The following is an 18227-nucleotide window of genomic DNA, read 5'->3' on the forward strand; positions in this document are numbered from 1 at the left end:
AAACAAATGCCTCATGAAATAATATTTGTTAAAAATAATAAAAATACCCAGAAGTTACCTACCACTTTAAGATTTCCAATGTTATTTATGAATAATTTCTCATTTTGTCCTCACAATAATCCTAGACTGTAGGTGGTGTTATTACTCCCATTTTTCAAATGAGGAAACTAAGGTAAATAGGTTAAGTGATTTGCATGGAGTCACCCAGAGATTAAATGCCTATCGCTGGATTTGAACTGAGATTCTCCTGACTCCAGGTCCAACACTCTTTTTGCCAGCACTCCAGCTCTTTTGATACTCTCTTAAAAAACCCAAGATCTCCCCCATTCAATGGGTTATTAGATATTTTTATATTCTTGCCAACTTAAGTCCAATTTTTTTCATCTGCTATTCAATGCTTTATCAAATTTTACTCCAATCTACCGTTTTAGTATCACCTTATTTTAAGATACTTCTATGCACCTAGAATTGTTAAACTCTTCCCTAACCCTTTCCAATTGACAATGGCCTTTCCTTCTTCTATATTAATAGCACTCCCCCCACCCCTTTCATATTATATTTTGGATTAGAGCTAATTATTTTCTATTTCTTCTCTTCTCTTCTCCATACCCCACCACAACTCACATAGTCAAAGATTAAATTGTCAATCTAGATGTTTTCTTTAGAGATGCAAATCCAAACCACTTTGGCTTATCCATACCCTCCCTTAAATTAACCAGAAGGAATTAACATAACCCACTAGAGTCTTTCCTCTGATTTCTCTCCAAGTACTTAGGCTGTCTTTGATCTCACATCTTCACCAAAGGATGAGCTCATTTTTCTTTTCAATAACACATTTCCTGAACACTTCCTTTCCTCCCATTCATCTTTACAATTCAGCATTTTTGTGTGTGACAACCTGTTCTCATTCACAGTATATTTCTCCATTGAATTCTGTGTGAAATTCATTTTCATTTCCGAGAGACATTTGTGTTTCAGGTCTCAAAGGTCTCACATTTGCTTCTGGTAGAAATTTAGGATCATTCAAAGAGCTTTTTCTCCCCTATTAAATTATATGTTCCATAAGGGCAGGACAATGTCTAACTCAATATTTTTATCAACTTACTGGCCAACCCTGAGTCTTAAACTTTGCCCATAGTAGGTATTCAGTAAATAGAATTTGTCAAATTAAAGAAAATTTTAAGAGAAGGAACATTGGCCTAAGGAAGATAGTCTTATCTATTCTTTCAATGCCTCCTTCAAATGAAAAGACTCCTGAGAATAGTAGCAACATTATAGCAATTTTTCTAATTTAGCTTCCTTTTCTTTTGCTAAGGAACACTAGTTGCAGTTATGTCATTACTAGAAAAGATGCAGTGATTAGTCTATTTTAAATTCTCCTTTGGACATATATTACAAATAATTGAAAACAAACCTGGTTGTTGTGAACTTGGCTAGAAATGTATAACAAAATTATTCTAGATTGGCACCTGAATGATTGATTACACATTATGCAACATTCGCCTCTCCTCACCACATTTTCTAAGAGGAAAGAGAAAAAAGATACAGAGACAAAGTTCAAGATTGTGCAATTATTCTAAAAGTCATAAATGACGTCTGGCCAGATGTCTATTAATCTGTTCATTTGTCTGTTCATTCATCCTCTCTTTGTCTTCTCCTGATTACTAAATTTGTTTTAAAACATTAGCTGGCCTGAAGTTCTCTGAAGGAAGTGACACGCCTGAATGTCAGCCCTTTCCCAATGTTTTAACAACGTTCTTGGTGCTGTCTACTTTTCTCCAAGGGCACATCCCAACAGGCTTCCTGTGATCTCCCATTAGTCTGAGTCCAGCAAAAGAACAGGAACACAGTGTACTTAGAGATGCTATTGGAAACCTCATCTTCTGTTTGTGTGGGAGGAGTGATTCTGTTTGTGTTCTCTGTAGCTTTGAAGGAACAGTAATCGGTCGGTTTCTGCACAGATGTGCACAACACACATGGTACAAAACATCTCGTGATTCAAATAATTAAATTGTCATCAGTGTCCTTGAAGAATAATAGCTAGAATTTAAATGTAGGCCAGTACCCATGTATGCTGCATTTTAATCCTTTAACACAGGTAAAAAGAGAAAATTCACAATTAGATCATCTCAATTTCAGCACGTTTCAACCACATACATCTTCACTGTGATTTGAAATGTATTAAGTGACATGTTTCTATCAGCACAGCATTATATTTAAACAATAGTTGGCCAGGAGGCTGCTTTTGAAATGGAAATGATAAATTTTAAGTCATATTTCCAACCAAACACAATAATCCACAAAGAGGCTTCTGTCTCTTTCTCTCTATTTCTTACATTCCAATTTCTCCTGGCCACAAACTTCTTCCTTACGTACAGTGATGTCAGAACTTGTGGTTCTCTACAAACCCAAGAAAGGAGTGACCATTATTGACATCTTAGCCATAGACTATTTGACCATTGTGTCAGCAAGTGTCAGCAACTTATTACCATTTAGCATCCCAGAATGAAGTGAGAGACGGGGCTGGGAAAGTACTAATTACTTAATCATTAGAGTGGAGGGTGTACAAGAGCACATTATGGGGAAAGTGAAAGACTATTTCATATTTTAACAGCCTTTTGCTAATATATAACCTCATCTCAATTTAAGAACTTGCTCTACTGAGAGAAATCCCAGTACTCCATTTCCCATCTACTCATCTTTGCACTATCCCCCATTTCTAGCATATTCTTTCTCCTCCACTTCCATGTATTTTCCTAGGCTTCCTTCAAGTCTCAACTCAAGTCTTTTCTTCAAGAGACCTTTCCCAAGCCCTTCAGCTGCTAGTGCCCCATAATCTGAAATTACCTTCCATCTACTCTGGATATGGGGCAGCTAGATGACTTGGTGGACAGAACAATGGGCCTGAAGTCAGGAAGCCTTATCTACCTGAGTTTAAATCTGGCCTCAGACACTAGCTATGTTTCCCTGGGCTTATCTATAAAATGATGGAGAAGGAAATGGCAAACCATTCCAGTATCTTGAAGAAAACACCAAATGAGATCAGGCAGAGTCAGACATGACTGAAAAAGACTGAACAGCAACCACTCTGGATATCTCTTTAGTGTACTTAGTTAATTGCATGATATCTCCCCTTTAGAATATAAGCTCCTTGACGGCAGGGACGTTGTGTCTTTTTTTTTCAAAGCTCTACTTTTTGTCCTTATTGCTTAGCACAATATCTTGCGAAAAAATTCTTTTTGATTGCCAAAATATTGAAACCTACTATTGGTGTGAATTTATCCAATTATTCATCAACAGGGCTGCCCAGGGAGGGAGATCCTATAAGTATTTCAGGAGGGTCATGATGAATTCTATCTAGTAAACAGATACTCATAAAAATGGCATGTGAAGGCATACTAAGGCACATATATTAATGGTAAAAGTTTGAATGTGGTTGTTGTTTTGTCAGTTATATCTGACTATTCATGACCCCATTTGATGTTTTCTTGGCACAGGTGCTGGAATGATTTGCCAATTCCTTTTCCAGCTCATTTTACAGATGAACTGAGATAAAGATAACTGATGAGTCACTTGCCAGGGTACCCTAGTTAATGTATGAGGGAAGATTTGAACTGTGATCCTCTTGACTCCAGGCCTAGTACTCTATTCACTGTACTACCTACCTGTCCTAATGTAGGTCCCTAGTAAAAAAAAAATTTTAAGTCCCTTATAACTAAAAAATAAACATCTTAGAAGGACATCTTCACTTTGTGCTTTTCATTGTAAAGAAGAGGTCTAGAAGGGCATTAGTAGCATTTATAAGATAGATTTTAAAAATGAAATCTTAATATCTTCAGATGTCATTTCTCTAGATAAAATCAAAAGAAAATATGCAGCATTATAGTATAAAACTGAAGAAGGAACAATAAGGGAATGGGACACAGGAAAAAAAGATTTAAAAAGAGGAGAAAACTAAGAGGATGACAAGGGAAATGAAATTGATAAGCTATGTGAGTGGAGTGATACCAAAATGAGATGTAGTTAGATGAGAAACCATAGGTTAGGAAGAATATATTACCAGTAACACAGAAAATATACCACAAGGTTAGAACAAAAATATTTGTGCCTCTTATTTTGTGAGAAAATATGTCCTTCAATAATTGTGATTTGGTTAGCTATATAAAGTTAACTAACATTTACATAGCACTTTAAGGTCTGCAAATCGCTTTACAATATCTCATTTTATATTCACAACAACCTTGTGAGATGATGCTATTATTATTCCCATTTTATAGATGAGGTAACTGAAGCATAGATTTCAATTGACTTGCCCAAGGCCACACAGTTAGTAAGTGCCTGAGGGTTGATTTGAACTCAGGACTTTCTAACTTCTAGCCCTGCACTCTAAGTATTGTGCCACTCATATGCCTCTCACTAAATTAAATTAAACCAGTGGCACTTGGAGGTCTGAGTTTGAATCTTTCAGAACTATATCCCAGTTAAGCTTGCCAAATGCTTCCTGAAATATCATTTCCCATCTAAATGGGAGAGCCTTCAAAATCATCTATATTTAACTACACATTTTCTCATCTATGTCTTATTAAAATCTGCAAACAATTTCTTTTTTAAGGAAGCCCGCATGCTTCCATTTAGAATTTTCCCATCTGTGTGTTTGTGTATTGTTTGTTTCCCCTGAAGAATGTGTCTAGGTTTTGTTCCAACTCCAGTGACACAGGATTTGGCATTCAGAAAAGACCTCTTGCTCCAGTTTTCTACTTTAATTTTATCCAAGTCTTTCCATAAATGAGACTGAAAACAACACAGAAAAATGTTGCTTAACTTTTCCTTCATTTTCTTATTAAATGCCTTTCAAGTATTCTGATTGTTCCATTTCACATTTTTAGGTCATGGTGCTCCCACTTTTCCTTGTTCTCAGACATTACTTACAGTATTGATTCTTTTCCATTTTGGAAGACTATTTTAGCTCTTTTCAGATTTATTTGAGGATTGCCATTAATATGTATATCCATTTGTACTGAAGATTCTTTACTGCTTCCTATAAAATTAAACTTCCATTTAAAGTTATCCTCTAAAATGTCTGAATTTGGCCCAAGTGTTGATCTTTGTGCCACAGGTTTCAGACTAGATGACCTTTAAGGTTCCTTACAGCCCTAATCCCATGGTCCTTTGATCCTTTGATGTTAAGGAAACAGCTAAACCTAACCCTAAATTTTAGCTGCTGAAGGGCCTCCCAGATGCCTAAATGTAAGTAAATGCCTCCTAGATGATCTTTAGGCTAAATCTGGACTATCATTTTTTTGGTGTGTTATAATGGTGATTCCTTTCATATATGCATTGGATTATATCAAATAGTCTTAATCTGAAGACTACAGACACCCAAGGAGCACATGTATAGGTTTCAGTAAGTCCATGAGCTTCTGATGGGGAAAAATAATGCCTCAATTTCCACTAACCTCTAATTGAAATTCAACATTTTCTCCCATTATCACACACATACACTATTTTGAACAGTCAGAAGCTTTTATCTCTCTACCAGAGACGTCCATAAAACAAAAACAAGTTTAAAAATTCTGGACTATATGGTAAATGATTATTCTCCCAACTCTTGAATTCTGATTCTGTGATTCTATGGTGATCTGTTCAATGAGATTATCAACATGTTAAAAAGCTAAAGAAGGAACCATTTGAATCTTTTTACAGATCAAAGCACACCATACTTCACTTTATTTCCTTCATGATTTTATTATTGTATATGTGATATTGTGTCTTCAGTCATGACATGGAAAATATAGAAATATGTACTGCATCAAAGCATAGATATAACCTTTTTTAGACTCTTTATTACCTCAGAGAAGGGTAAAGGAAGGTAGGGAGAGAATCTGAATTGCAAAATATCAGAAAAAATTACAAAAATTATTTCTACTTGTAATTGAAAAAAATTATAAAAGTAGATACTTATTTTACCATTTGCCTGGGCAATCTTTGTTCTAATTCCTACTTTGACAGGTGTGCCACTTATCATTAGATTAGCCTAACCTGATTTGGATTAATTCTGATACATTTGACTTGATTTTGAGTTATCTTTGGCAGAGAAGCTTTAGAAACCCATGACTTTCTGAAGCACACTAGTGGATGTGCCTTCTGATCCTAGTGTGGATCTGAAATCTTCTAGCCTCAGAGTGACTATGAGCAGCCTAGACTTCTTAGAGTGAAATATCTTATAATTGTTTGTATATAAAGGCAATATTGCAGACATAGGCTATCTTGATGTCATCAAGTACCTGGCAAAGTCTCCATCCTTGTTGATAAAATGAAAAAAATTAGAGACTGATGATATTACAAATATAAGGAGCCATACGTGCCTAAAAATCATTCAAAGATTATTGATTAAGTGGTTGGTGTCAAGCAGCAATGTTTTTGTTGTAGACAATCATGTGACTATATGTGGTCTTATTTTATTCAATGTAATTTAATGATGACTTGGATAAAGAAATAGAAAACACTTAAATTTTTTCATGAGACAAATTCAGTAATAATATTCTAGACAAAGGGACCAAGATTTTAAAAGGATTCTCACAAGCTAGAACCATAAGATAATGTTATAATAATATAATTGGCAGAAAGGCATCTACTAGTGTTATGGATGTTTTCTTGCACCAAGTCCAAGGAAAGGGAACAGAATGTCAACAGAGAATTTCTATGTATATTTCCACTTGTAAAAGTTATTTGTACTCATCTCACTGAGCCCCAGAATCATATAGGCATCTTCAGTCAGACCCTGAGCCTCAAAAAATGGCCATCTGCTTTAGAAAACCAATGGTGATTAAAAATGTATATTACCTAGATTAGTCAGAGAATCACTTGATTTATTCCATTTATTCCAATATATTGCAGAAAATGAATATGTACAGTAATGTAGGCCCAGAATTGAAAAAATAGGATGGGTGGATCATATTTGGCGAAACTGCAATCTTTTCTATGATCCCAATATTTTGAGTGCCATAGAGGTCCATCTTTTTTATTTTAAAATAATAATAGATTCCTTATGCTATTTTATGACTGTGAATCATGGAACACCAAATTTCCAGAAGAATCAGAATTATAGATTGTATAATTGTCAAAAAATCCAAAAATTTTTGGAAAAAAAGCTTGATAACTCTTTGAATATAGAAGATTAATCATTTAAAGGAGGCACCATGAAGATGCTTGAAGAAACCATAGCATCAGAAGACCCAGAATGAATCATGGAACATAATGGATTGAACTATGGGAGGTTGATCACATTTATTCTGAATGTAAACTCTTATATCAAAGGGGAATGCCCCCTAATTGGCATATTGTTAATGGGCCTAGCAAACATTAGTTGGCTCCCTCTTTCTCTTTCATTTGCCTCTTATCTCCAACTATTTTAGTTTCTGATTATATGAAATGATTCATTGAGGAGACTATTCTCCCAAAGAATTACAGGAGGGATTGTGAAAAGGAAATTCTTTGTTCTCTTTGTCTATTCTGAGTTTACACTTGTGAAATAAATCCTTTATTCCTTTTGTCTATTTTGAGTTAACATTTGGTTAACAGTAACATAAGTACCCCTACTTAGTCCCTCACTAGATTTTGAAGATAGGATTAACTCTCCTTTGTCTACTTTTGAATTAAATCAACAAAAGCTTGAACACCATACTTAGCACTAGGTAGAGGAGCTCACCACCCTTTCAACTCAACCAGCTAGGAAATGATAATTCACATCTCAAGATGCCCTAAAGGGCAACGGGGAAAAACAAAACAAAACAAACAACTCTTTAGGTATAAGTTGGCTGAAGCTGGCATGGATGTGAGCATGCTGGTCATAAAAGTAAAGATTAACAGAGGGAGAATCCTAAATGTTCTGCTGATGTTCCCATAATATAAAAAGAATGAGAAGATGCCTTAAACAAGTTGGGTCATTTCTTTATGGAAGATTGACAGAGGGACACAAACAAAAGTTACATGATATGAGAAGCATGAATATGCTATGGTCTATACCAGTAAAGAGAATATCTACACTGATAGACAAAGATCTATTGCATTACTGAAGGGAAAATATGCACAAAGTACATTTAAAATTTCAAACTCTGTGGCACAAGTCAAAGAGCAGCTCATGTGAAAAAGATCTGATAATCTTGATTGACTTTTACCTTGCATCTAGCACAATGATCTCTACCCCAAATCCTCTGTTATTGATATCAATTGCTCCAAAGATTTTTATAAGCCAAGGATTTCTCAGGGAGTCATTTCCTCCCTCAATTGCTGGCCTGGTATTTAGTATTAGTTACCTGAAACACTGAGAATTTAAGTGACTTATCCAATGTCACATAGCCAGGGTGGTTCAGAGGAAGGAAATGAACATGAGTCTTTTTGATACGGCTGGCTCTTTATCCATTATGCCACATGACCTGGTATATATTAGGCAGGTAATAATATTGAATTGTTTAGATCAATGTACCACAAACATAATATAAACCAACCATGTGATTTAACTCTGCAAAGAGCTAATTAAATTTTTATTCACATTATTAGAAGTTAATTGAGTCATCAATAAATATAATGTCTGGCACATAATAGGCACTTAATAAAGGTTTGCTGATTGCTTGCTCAGTGGTTAGGTGATAGTCTCTCACAGCTACTATAAAAATGATTCCTGATTGGATGTCAAACTATTTGGTCCCCAATGTTCCATCCAGCTCTAAGATTCCTTAGTCCTTGAGTACATGGACTATTTCATTTTTGAACTTGTTATTTTCAGTGCATTGCACAGAACTTGGACAATTAGAATTACTTAAGAAGACCTTGATAATTGCTTTGTTCTTTGATTTCATGTTCCATACCCACCTGTCCAGAACTGTTTAAAAGTTAAGTCAATTAGTATTTTCCTAGGACTTTACCTAACATTGCCTGCTCAGTTTGCATCTTCTTATGCTGTTCCCTAGCTATGAACTTCTGAGGAGTTCCATCTGTGGAACACAGTGATCATTCACAAAGTCAGGAAAAAACAAAATCCAGGTTTGATGAAATTTTAAAAGGGCATGAAAAGAGAGATTTTCAAAGCCTATTTTGAAACTTTTTTTCCTCCAGCCATAAAAATGTTATATATTCTTAGTAGAAGAGAAGCATAGGTGAGAAATGCAAAAATCTGTTTTAATCTTCCAGAAACATTTTGCTCTTATTTAAGAAATGCTACTTTACATAAATTGGTAATAAGAACTAAGGCATAGAGATGTCAAATATTGCCTAGGTCTCCCCCCACCAGTCATTTTTGGTAATTTTAATTGTAATAATTAAGGAAACAAGTTTTAGTCATTGTGCCTAGTAAACTATAAACTCAAGAGCAGTCAGAATGGTAATGTGCTCTCTTTCTTTTTAGGTAAGATGGATCACTAAACATTCATATGGGCAAAAGTTTCAAATAAAACTGTCATTCTTTCCTGGAACAAGGCAGATGCCTTGATGCACTGTTATTACAGGTTTTGCAGGACATGTAGACCCTCAGCAGTTTTATAAAAAAAAAAAAAGGAAGCCTTAGAAACTTGGGGATTTCAAGCAAACAGAATATCTTTTAGGCGGAGAATCCAAACTTCCATTTGGCTATTTTTTTTCTGGGAAACTTTGCATCTAGTAGTGATTTTGGGAGTGAAAAGGGTCATTCTGTGAGTCTCTCTATTGGCACAAAGATATTCAGTATTTGCAGACACATTCTGAGATAATATGAAAAAAGCTGAGTACTTTAAATTAGATTGCAAATGCCTGATGCCACTAGTTTCTGACTCTGGTTAGCCTTTGGGGACACTGATAGGCATGGAAATTACATAAACCTTTGCAACCTAATATTTTCACTAGTTCCACCAGGAGCAAAGAAAAATGAAAAAAAAAATAAAACTTAGGATGACAAATATGCTTTGAAGAGAACTGAATTTCTTATTATACTACGATTTATTAATAACCATTGCTATGACAGTGAAGAATGTGTTTAAATATCTTATAAAAGGCAATGCCTTTGACATAAATGATTCCCCATCTCTAAAATGACAAATGCAAGAAGTACAATTCTGTTGAAGATAGAGGCAAGCAATTTTAGTTTGAGGGGCAATTGGAAGCAGGAGGGTGACAAAAGCAGACACTATCATACTGGAGAGTGGAAGTCCTATTAAGACTAAGCTGTGGGGTATAGTTGTCAGTGGCACAATAGTATTTGCTAAACAGTTCATTAAGCTGACATTTCCCTGTATTCTTTGGTGGGAGAAGGAAGGGTTTGACACGCACAGCCCTTGACATTTTCCTGGAGGATTAAAGCATTGCATTTCAAGCAGCTCAGTACTCATTAGCCACATGTGGAATTGGTAGCTGCTGCGAGGCTTAGTAAACTTCTAATTTACTCAGATAGTTAGATGTTTATTAAAGACTTTCCAAACTCTGATCTAATTTACTACATTCTGTCCTGAAAAAAAAAAAAAGCATTTCCAACTCTATTTGGGTGGAACATTTTGCCATCTGAGAGGAGAAATCCGTGTATACATACACCCTCATTTGGGGAAATTGAAAATAGTTCTGTTGATGTCTAAAATTAAGAGGTGAGGCATCCCATTTGAGTTTGAGAAATACCCCCATCATTCTGTTACACAGGTATTTGAATAATCCCAGATCTAATTAGATTAATTAAAGAGTATTTTAAAATAATTACTTTTTCTTAGGAAGTGCCATTATCTTAATCATTATATTATGAGTGATTAGTATACAAAAATCTACAAAGTCACAAAGTCATGGTTTATACAGCATGTTTTATCCTAAGAAAGCTATCAACACTGTGACATCACAAAAGAAAATAAGCAGCTTAGCAGCCAAGGTTGTTCCCCCAGGAATCTAGCCTAGGTATTTAATAAATCCTTGTTGAGTGATTTGGTATATTTCATTGGAGGATAGGAGAAAATTTCTGCTGACCTCATCCTCCTATATATCCTCTTTAGGATGGCCCTGGACAAGTCACAATCTGTCTTCCTTATTTTCTTTAACCGTAAAAAGAAATAATAGTGCATTCCTCCCAGGATTATTGTGAGGATAAAATGAGAAAATATTTGTTAACATGCTTATGATGGTCCCTGATACATAGTATGTACCTACTAAGTCCTAATTTTCTTTCTTTTATCCCTTTCACTGAAGAGATATCAAAAACATTTCAAGTATCAGTAGTAATTTTCCTGAAAACTAAAGTGATTTTTCAGCCTTTGTTCAGTTCCAGATTAGAACATTATCCAAACCCCATTCCACATCTCTTTATACTGGTTTCCTCATTCTCATCCCCTTCAACCTTCCCATCTCAAAGTTCCAATTAAGCACCACCTATCCCTTTCATCCTAATCATTCTTTTTTTCATCAAACTTCAATTCTTCTTAAATCTTTCTCTCTCCTACTCCTATGATTTTCTACCTATTACTGAAACCTGACTCTCTCCTGATATAGCTGACTAACTATGCCACCCTATCTAGTTCTGTCTGTACCTTCACTCCTTTCCCTCATCTCATTGATTGAGGCTGGGAAGTTATAATGCTTCTTTCTCCATATTCTTGTTTCCAGATTCTCCACCTACCTTAGTCACTCAGTAATTTCTCTTCCATTGAGATTCATGCAGTTCATATCTATCACCCAATCTAAATCTTGGTAGCTGTTTTCTGAAAATCTCTAGGGCACTCTCCTTCCTTTTTCAATGAGTTCTGTACCTGATTCATGATTTTTCTTTCTTCAACAACTTCTGTCCTCACACCTGGGGATTTGGATGTACTTATTTCCTCTCCCTCAACCATCCTATCCACTCAGTTTCTCCACCTATTCAGTTTCCATCTCATCCCAGCCACAAGCAGTCATACTCTTGATCTTGCCATCACCTATAAATACACCTCCATGTTCAAAAAACTTTAAATGCCTTTTTCTAATTATAACGTATTGACTTTCTATCTCCCTTTGCCTTCCCTTACCAAATCCTACTCTTAATCAACACTGTGACTCTCAATGCCTTCATCTATTAATTCTCTCCCAGTCCATCTCCCCTGCACTAACCACTCTCCTCTTCTCCCCATCCTGATGCTTTGGTACACTAATTCAACTCTCTACTTTCCTATCCACTTGAATCCATAACCCCTTGCCATATTGCCAATTGTGCTCTACCAAGCCTCAGTCTTGGATCACTCCTTCCATCTGCTACCCTTACTTCTACCTCATTCTCCACAGTGGCTATTCCAAATCTTGTTATTCTTCCTTAAAGCTGCCATGTCTCTCCCTCTCACAACTCTCATCTGAGAATCTTATATTGTATTTTACAGAAACAAAAAATGAGGTCTTTTAGAATGAGTTCTCCTTCACCTTTGTATGTTTTGCTATATAAGCATGGTGCTTACATGCAATATAAAAGCAATATTTACTGAAGGTAATTTTACCAAATATGCATCTTTCAGCTAAAACCATCTATTTTAAATCATATGCTGCTTATAGAAGATGGAATGATGTTCATGAAAGCTAATATCATTTATGATTAAATAATGAGTTAACCTTTCTTTAATTAGTATTGTTCTAGCAGGTTATTATTTGGGACAAAATAGTATTTTTGGAATTTCATTTCATTTAATAATGGTTTGTGACTCTTTATTTTGTCCACACAATGACCTATAATACCTACTCCTTGTTCAACATTTTTCACTAAATTGACTTTTTTTAATGATTGATTGAATTGATTAGATTTGGAGGAATTTTACATACAAACTTAATAGATACACTTATCTAGCTAAATTAAATCTAAATATCCAATCTAATATTTAGATATAAATATCTAATAAATATACATATAAAGGAAAGTATTGTTTTAATAATTTATCTTAATGTTTATCTACATAATTGCAATCATAGAACCTTTGAATTCTTGGACTTTAAATGATGCGATTTTCTATTTCAAATTTCCATGTTTGTCACCACTTCCTACCTTTGTGACCCTGGGCAAGTCACTTAACCCCCATTGCCTAGGCCTTACTGCTTTTCAGCCTTGGGAGTATTGATTCTAAGATGGAAGGTAAGGGTTAAAAACAACAACAACAACAATTTCAACTCCAAGATATTATATTACCTCAACCAAATTAGTTTCCTATAAACAGCTAGATTGTCCAATATCTTGTTAGAAAACTGCTCAAATGAGCAAGGTATACATTCCACAACTTGAATTGATGAATAAAGACAATGACTGATCAGTTTCCCTATTAATACCAGTGACCATTTCCACTCCTAGTGGTATGAGCAGTGTTTGCTTTTTCTTCTTATCTTGAGTTTATCATGATTAGCCTTTTCTGTGAGGGCTTAACAATAGTCAGTTGACTGATTGGTTGCCTTAGTTGATTCATGTCAATACATTTGTAAATGATTCCTAAGCCTCCCTAGTCATTCTTCCAGTTGGCAAAGCAATGGTTTTCAAATGACCTGTCAAAGGAAGAAAATAGTGGCCTGGACAGCATCATGCCATCCTTAATCTGATTATTTATAGTATCTGTTATTTATCAGCTTTCTTGTTCAAAGAAATATGGAGGCACAGAAGGTTGCCTTCTGTATATGCAAAGTCCCCTCCTAAGACACATTTTAAGAATGAAGGCAACATGATTTATTTAGGTTGTCTACATTAACAAAAGCCACATTGTGTAGGCGAGTAAGTTTAAAGTCTTTTTTTGTGTGTGTCTAACTTTTTTCCATGTCAGTGATTTGGGCATAGAAGGAATTGGTCTCATATGTTTCACTTTATTTGTGTGCTAAAGATTTTTTTTAAAGAAGGGTGAAATTTGTTTTAATCTTTTAAAAATGGATAAACATAGACCGAATTGTGTAGTTGGAACACAGTTTCCTGTGACAGCATGAACACACACCCACCAATATGTTTGTAAGTGGGAGTGGAGAAGAAAGATACTGGGCCACCAGAGCTTTCTCAGGGCCTCCCAGCAAGACAGCAATGGAATTAGGAATTGAAACTTTTCATCTTTCATGAAGACAGGCACCCCCCCAGGTGTCACCCCACAGGAAATCAGGAAGTCTACTAAACCACCCAATAGCATCAGAATTACACAGCCTTGTGCCAATGAAAATAACCTATCCAATATGGCAATTTATTTTAAAGGAAAGTGAGCCCTTAAAAAAAAGGGAAAGAAAAAAAAATCTGCAAACAACATGGCCAAACAGCTGGGTGGTTTTATATCCCAGAAACAGCTTGGGACTAACTGCACTCAGAAGATCGCTTGGCAGCCTATCTCCCATCAAATACCAAAGCTGTGAGAAGGAAAAATGTTCTTTTGCTGAATCCTTTAAGTAGCTATCATATGGTTTATTAACCAAATGAGAACATGTGCACCATTTAAAAAGAAAAGAACCTGATTGTTTAAATTCAGAGCTCACTGATTCCATGGACAGTATGAGTATATTTCATCACAGTAGCACATCACACAAGCTAATGCCTCACTTCAGAAAGTTCTAATCAGGGTATAGGGAACTTTTATTTCTTCTTTTAAATAGTATTCCATGGGTTAAGTCAAGGTAAAGCTTGAAGGAGGAGGAATTAAATTTAATCATGATTAAAGTGTTGCCAGTACTAATTAGTTGCCTAAATAATTATCAGGAAAAGTTGCTCTTTTAGACTTTGTTAAATTCCAAAGTTAAAGCAAGTTCATCTATAATACAAGGACTGGGATTGTGGTATGGCTAAAGCTGGAAGGAGATCTGTGCCTTTATCAGTGTAGAGAACTCCCAGTTTAGAAAAATCCCTCTATCAATACTACTTTTCAATTTAGCTATGTGATGGCACTGAGAGATTAAGTTGCAGCATTATACATCAGAACTCAGGTCATCCATACTTTAAGGCCAATATCTGTTTACTAGGGCCAAATGCCTCAAGAATTGTTCTATAAAAATAAATTCTTCTTTTTTGAACCCTTACCTTCTGTCTTAGAATCAATATGGCACGATAGGGGGGAAAAAAGCTAGGCAAATGGGGATAAGTGGCTTTCCTAGGGTCACACACCTAGGAAGTATCTGTGGTTAGATTTGAACCAAGCAAGGTCCTCTCAACTACAGATCTAGCACTTCATCTACTATGATATTTACCTGCCCCTACCCCCAAATAGAATCTTTAAAAATCACTGACAGTTTTAGGTTTTTGATTTCTCCATCTGGAAAGGGGGAAAAAGGATGACATTTGTTATATTCCTTATGAGGAAGGTATGCAATTTCTTTGAAAATATTTTTGACTCTTGGTGCCATAAATATGACTAAGCAATATACATATGTAATATAGTAAAGACTAAGACATATGCAGTGAAGAAAGAACCTGAAAACAATAAGATCAGAAAAAGAAAATAGGAAAGTAAAGATGAAGAAAAGGGAAAGGGGTAAGTAGGTAAAAAAGATAAACAGATATGGAAGTGATATGCAGCGATGTATCTGTTAGACTAGAGACAGTCATTTAGAAACAGTATTGTATAATAAGAAAAGTACATGATTTGAAATGAAAGGAACTTAGGATCCAAGACTTGACACACTCCAAGTGTTACCCTAGAAGATATTCAACTGCTTCTATTAAATCGCCGAATGGATCAAAATTACATGGCTTTGGGTCAGTACAAATAGCCTGTTGGGCCAATTTACTTTAAAGAAAAGCATGACCTGTATGCAAAAGTTTCTCTGGACCTCACCATCCTTGTCTATAAAATCATGGAGTGAAACAAAGTGACTCTCCTAGATGCTTTCAAGCTCCAAATATCTAGCCCTATTCTGAATACTATTTGCATATAATATAAATCTATCTTATTTATGAAGACTACAATTATTTGATCTGCTGGCATAAATATTGCTTATTGCATGTTAGAGATGCCTCAGAGTAACTTCAACACCATGATTAAAAATAAAAATAAACATGTCTATTATTGGATTTTCTTTGCATTCATTGAATGTTTTTAATGCATGCTATTTCCTCCTTTTAGGAAAGTAATTAGATAATCAAAGGACAAAACAGTGAATTTTATCTAAACATAAACATATGAATTATCACAGGATATAGCATATGTAATATAAAAGATGTAACACCTACCCCTCTTGTACACAAACATTTTGATACCTGAAAGGAATAGGAAAAAAAAATCATTACTTACAAATAACAATATATGAAGAAATTTAGATTAAATGAGATTCAGAGAGTTTGGGGAAAGAAATGATCCATGGCATTAATATAAAGATAATTTCTAGGAATTTGAAGTTGCTAATGTAAGAGCAGGTTGGAGAGAATGAACCAAATCAGAGAGTGAGGTGGGACATATCAGTATATGTTTTATACATGGTGAGCATTCATACCAAGGGCCACATTAAACTCCATGAATTCAGTGTTGTTCAGTTGTTTTCAATCATGTCCAACTCTTTATGAACCATTTTGAGCTTTTCTTGGTAAAGATACTGGTAAGGTTTACCATTTCCTGCTCTAGCTCATTATACAGATAGAAAATGAGGCAACAGAGTTAAATAACTTGCCTAGGTTTACATGGTTTGTAAGTGTCTCAGGCTAGATTTGAACTCAGGAAGATGAGTTTTCCTGACTCTAGGGCCACTGCTATCTATTCACAAATTAAATAGATTTAGTTTATGAGATATGTCTGATTTTTGAAAGCCCAGGATTTTAGAAAGTAAAGAAGCAAAGAATAATGGCTAGAATAATGGCTAAAGCTGGCCTCAGGGTCAGGAAGAAACATGGTTCAAGTACTCTCTCTGACATCCTGATTGTGTGCCCCTGGGAAAGTTGTTTAACTTTTTAATAATACCCCTTTCATCTAAGATTGTAAATTTTACAGCCCCTTTGCCAATGAAATTACAGGTCCAGAATGTATATGTGTGTACATACACAAATAGATAAATCATTTATATACGTACATATATATAACTTATATTATATATGAAGTTCATTTTCTTTCATCCTAAATACATGTGGCTTCAAGATATTGTCTTGTTAATTTCTAATGAACCTTCATTTAGCATTTCTTGTTATAAAATGTTTAGTGGAAATTCTGTCGGTCATCACACTTATTAGCTAATCTCAGAGATCTCTATTTCTTCAGAGAATGAAGTAGTTTATTGGCAGTCAATATGTAAAATGATCTCCTGGAATCTTTTTAATTTAGTGTATTAGGAACAAAAAATAAAATTAACATCCACACTATATCATTGCCATGCAGATGCTGATGAAAATTCTAGTGCGTGACCAATATTTTCTTCCATGCTAGTTACACATAGTCTGTCCTTTGGGTAGTTGTAGCTACATTTACTGTCTTCAGGACCTGTCACCGTTGAAGTCTTGTTTCATAGCCTTATAGTCATCATGGTATTTTGATTCCAAATTATCCACTCAGTTCTGATAGCTTCATGCCAGTAGGCTCTGTGTGCTGCTCTTGTTTCCTAGCCCTCAGCAGCAATGTTAAATCAAGACTTCAAATCATACTCAGTATATCCCTGAAGCATTTCTTCCCAATTCATCCATGTTTGTAGTCATGAGTTGGTATTCATTTTTAACACATACCCAGAATAGCAAAGCAAGTAAGAGACTGAGTATTTCTCAGCATTGATGAAAACTAGTGGTTTAGGGTTCCTATGATCTTCTTCCTTAGTAGTTCCTTTATCTCCCTATGCCTGTTTTTTTGATTTTTTAAAATATATCTTTACAATTAGGTGGTATTTATCTGAGGACTATAATATGCAATGCTATTATGCATTTCACATTAGATTCCTCACATAATTTTGTAGACATAGAAGACTAAATTATTATTTTTGCACTACTAACAAATTCCCTGTAGCAGTAGATAACCAAAATAAGGGGGAATTAATATTCTGCTACGTACTTAAAACTTCTTTGAGTTCTAAATTTAATGCTTAAAATATTATATATATATATATATATATATATAAAATTTATTTTCAGAAAAGAAATTATGGGCCAGCTACTATATTCGGAAATGTAAGACAAGGATGAAATAACTCCTTCCTTCAAGAAGCTTCCATATTATTGAGTTACACAACATGTAATTAAGTATATATGAAATATATGCTCAGAAAATTTCTGGGAATTTAAGGGTGAAGGATCACATAAGTCTTTCACTAGAAGGTGAAGTATAAGCTATGCTCTGAAGGAAAAAAAG

At 34.9% G+C, this 18227-nt stretch overlaps 1 protein-coding gene and 1 long non-coding RNA gene across 2 annotated transcripts in view; one reads left to right on the forward strand and one right to left on the reverse strand.

Moving 5' to 3' along the window:
- LAMA2 (laminin subunit alpha 2) overlaps positions 1-18227 on the forward strand; it is a 923420-nt gene that overhangs the window by 387110 nt on the left and 518083 nt on the right. The window lies entirely within an intron of this gene.
- LOC130457442 (uncharacterized) overlaps positions 1-18227 on the reverse strand; it is a 29588-nt gene that overhangs the window by 9344 nt on the left and 2017 nt on the right. The window contains exon 2 of the long non-coding RNA XR_008916670.1: positions 16139-16165. This is a non-coding gene — a long non-coding RNA (uncharacterized LOC130457442). The remainder of the gene's footprint in view (positions 1-16138; positions 16166-18227) is intronic.

Source organism: Monodelphis domestica, chromosome 2, assembly GCF_027887165.1.
Source record: "Monodelphis domestica isolate mMonDom1 chromosome 2, mMonDom1.pri, whole genome shotgun sequence".
NCBI classification, from domain to species: domain Eukaryota; kingdom Metazoa; phylum Chordata; class Mammalia; order Didelphimorphia; family Didelphidae; genus Monodelphis; species Monodelphis domestica.